The sequence below is a fragment of the Zingiber officinale genome, chromosome 4B, assembly GCF_018446385.1.
Source record: "Zingiber officinale cultivar Zhangliang chromosome 4B, Zo_v1.1, whole genome shotgun sequence".
Classification (NCBI taxonomy): Eukaryota; Viridiplantae; Streptophyta; class Magnoliopsida; order Zingiberales; family Zingiberaceae; genus Zingiber; species Zingiber officinale.
The window spans coordinates 87,271,439-87,275,188 of NC_055993.1; positions in this window are offsets into that span (position 1 = coordinate 87,271,439).

Sequence of the window (3,750 nt, forward strand, 5' to 3'; positions counted from 1 at the left end):
TTGCCAATTTGTAATGTCTATTCCTCAGTTTTGACTGTTGACATGGGGAGACCGCAAATTTAAAGTCTGATGGAACAGAAAAGGAGGTTATAAGAAGGCTGAATTACTTTCTATATTGATTTAGAGAAAACAAAAAAAAAATACATCAAAGAAATGTTTGAGAAAGTTAGCCAAATAAATAAATGGTTCGAGTACATCATAAAAGAGGAATCCAAAGTGATTGGCAATCTGGTTTCCAATAAATTTTAACAGTTAATGTTAACATCCTAGAGAACTTTGTGCAACATATTATGCAACAAAATGTCCTGAGAGAGTAATATGTAAGGAGATACAATATGAGAGAAGACACAGAATTCCAGACTAAAAACGAGACAGAGAGAGACTATCATGACAAGTAGACTAAAACAGATCATCCAAACCATTACATCATCTTATGAAATATAACACTGTCAACATCAATCCAAGTTTAGATGGAAAAAAAATAGGGATGTGACAGAATTTGATAAAAGCGTAAAATTATTTAGAGTAAATGGTTGAACAAATCAAGGTTTGTAATACCGACCCAAGTCGGTCGACATATGCAAAATTACAATTTTGCCCACCAACCAACATCAGCATAGGCAGAGCCGTGAGGTGGAGCAGCCTCACAAAGGTCTCCTCAAGGTCGTGAGGCCACTGTGACCTTGCGACGGCCACGCAATGGCCTCCGCATGGTCGCAAGGCTAACACGACCTTGTGGCGGCCATGCAAAGGCCTCCGTGTGGTCGCGAGGCTACCGTAAGGTCGCAACAGCCTCACCTAGTCAACGGCAACCTCAGCTAGTTGCCTAGTTGGCAGCCTGCATTTTGTTTTTAATTTTAGCTTTCTTTTTATTCTTTCCCCTTTTAAGTTTAGTTCATCTTAGGGTAAATCCTATTTTCATTCAGGTTTTAGGTGTTTAGGGTTTCAACCGGTTTTTTTCCCTTTTTCCCTTTTTTTATAATTAATTCTTTTTTCCTTCAATAATTTATTTTCCTTTTTTGTCTATTTCTTTTTCTCCTACCTTTTTAACGATGAAGATGGAGACGAATTATTAGAAAAATCATATGTAGCAATTATAAAAATATTTTTAATTAATATATTTTTATATTTAAAAATATTTCATAAACTAAAACTCTGGCATGACTCAAAATTTTAAACTTTGAAACAAATATAGTTGAAATTCATACTAATCTTTAAGCATCCCAATTGGAGTAGTCTAAAGTAGAACAATATCATTTCTGAAATACAAAACTTTTAAATTTCCTTAGAATGAAACAATCAGAGCATTCTCATACCTAAGTGGTCCCTATCTAGAGTGTCCTATGATATCTACAGTTTGATGGGAGTTAAAGGAAAAGATTGTATCAATTCTTTTAGCGAACACATCAACAAAGTCAAAGTTTATTTTGAAGATCCTCAACTTCAATCCAAAATGTAGCAGCATGATCTCTCAACTAAAGCATCAGTATTGCCTCTCTCTATATGATTATGTACTTATTGATTTTGCATAACAAGTTAGACATTGATCAATTGAATCAATAGAATATAATCCAATTTTATGCCTCCCAATTTTGTTCTTTAATTCCTAGTCACAATGAGATAGTTTAACTGGAAATAAACAAATACAAGAGAAAGATCAAAAGCAAAATGTAGTGACCCATGAAAAGAAAATAATTGCTTGTTAACATAAAATCACCTCGGCAATATTTTCTCGTATGCACTTGTCTTCCATCAAACAAAAAGTTTAGTTTTGAAATGAAGCTTCTATAACGATACATAGTAGCGAGTGTTAACACAATATCTGACCAAGAGATGCAGTTCAACAGATTAATGCAGTCACATAACAAGATAATAGCAACAAGTAGTGAGAAATTACAAAAACTGGACAATGATAGAAGACAAAATCAAACACAATGAACATTTTTTTTTTGCAAAAATGCTCACATAAAACTAGAAGTGAATTATATACGTCCAAGATAAGGTATGTGATATAACCATTTTTTAATAAAGGCCTTGACAGGCAATAACTTAGATTTGATCTTTGGTTCTAGTGAATTAAAAGAAGCTTTCCCGAGTCTCTATTCTAGAAACCCATCTTAATCTTTTAGAAACCAAACTTGCCCTTCTTAAAGAAGGAACTTCTGCTTCTCAATCATATCTGTAATAGAGATTTTAAAGTGATTATGCATATGATTCATTGTTTTTCCTAAGAAGATAATATCTAATTGAAGGTTATCTCCTTGAAATTGACCATACCCTTTTGCTTGGATGTGAATTTGAATATGATTTACAAAATCACGTATAGTCATATTAAAATTGGGGCATAAGTAAGTGATGCCTAAATTAGCATTCATATCAACCTCAATAAGTCCTATGATGGCTTTCTCTATGTCTGAAAAACGAGTATCATGTAAAACTAATAAAACTTTTCCTCCTAATCTGGCTCGAGTTAAACCTCTTAAGCCAAATACAATAAGTCCAAGATGTATATAGTCATGTTTTCTAAGATAGAGACTTTTAGTAGCCTCTTAGTCATGAGGCTCACTTTAACTTCACCTCCATCTGGAAGATGAAGAGCTTCTTGTCTATGATGTCGGTAAACAGAAGTAGAGAAGTTTAAAACTCCTTGACGGTAAAGTTTCTTTGGGTTCAAAGCATTTAATTGTTCATTAGAAAAAATTGTCAGATCTTTATCTACATCAATAACTTTTTCTAGTCTAAGAGGTCCTAACGTAGAAGTACTATTTCTTCTGGTTATGGTATCTAACCAGGAGGATGAAGCATTTGCTTCCATGGATCTAACAGATCTGAAAGGTATCTGGAAGGTCCTAAGAAAGGTTCAGTTTTTGTCCGGGTTTGTATGTTAAAAATTTATAAGTGATTGGTGGTGTCTTAGGAAGTACTTTTCCTAACGATAATTGGCTAAGATCTTTATAAAGTTTAGCAAAAGCTTCTTTTAATTCACTAGAACCAAAGTTGCCAGACCAATGTGTTTCTAATTGGAGAAGTTTTGACTCAATTAAGGTTAAGCGATAATGAAGATTAGTAAGGAGTGCTAGAATAGTATTGTTCTGTTGTATTTGTATTTGATCTCTTTTTCCAGGAAGATCTATATGACAATATCTGTCTTCTTTTGTACTAGAAAATTGTCTTGTGTATTCTACCGCATCTTCATAACCAGTGTATTCTACCGCATCTTCACAATATCTGTTTTCCTCGGATCTGGCCGGAAGTGACGAGACCACTGTCCAAATCAATTGGTTGTCCCATTCAGCAAACCAACACCCAAATCCTAAATTCAGATCTAGGTTTAGTGCATACCTTAAATCCGGCCGCCGGAAACCCTAAACCAGAGATGGAAAGGGGGGTTCACGCGACTTGGATCAAGCGGGAAAGGGAATTTCGTAGGTGAACTCGAGCCCAAGCCGAATCTCCACTGCTCGGCGGCGATCCACTGGAGGAAAGGTAGGCCGGCGGTGAAGACCAACTAGGGCAGAGGAGACGACGCTAGGGCGCGGAAGAGGGAGGCGGTGGTGGCTTCAGCTTCCGGCGAGTGCTTGGCGTCCGCGATGAGAAGAGGAGGAGGCGGCGCTGCGCTTCCAGGTTGCAAAGGCGTCGTCGGCTGAGGAGAAGAGAAAGGAGAAGACGCCAGGGAGAGGGCTAGTGGCCGGATCCGCGTCGGTGACGAAGAGGAAGGGAAGAGATCGGGCGGTGAGGAGGAAATCGAGT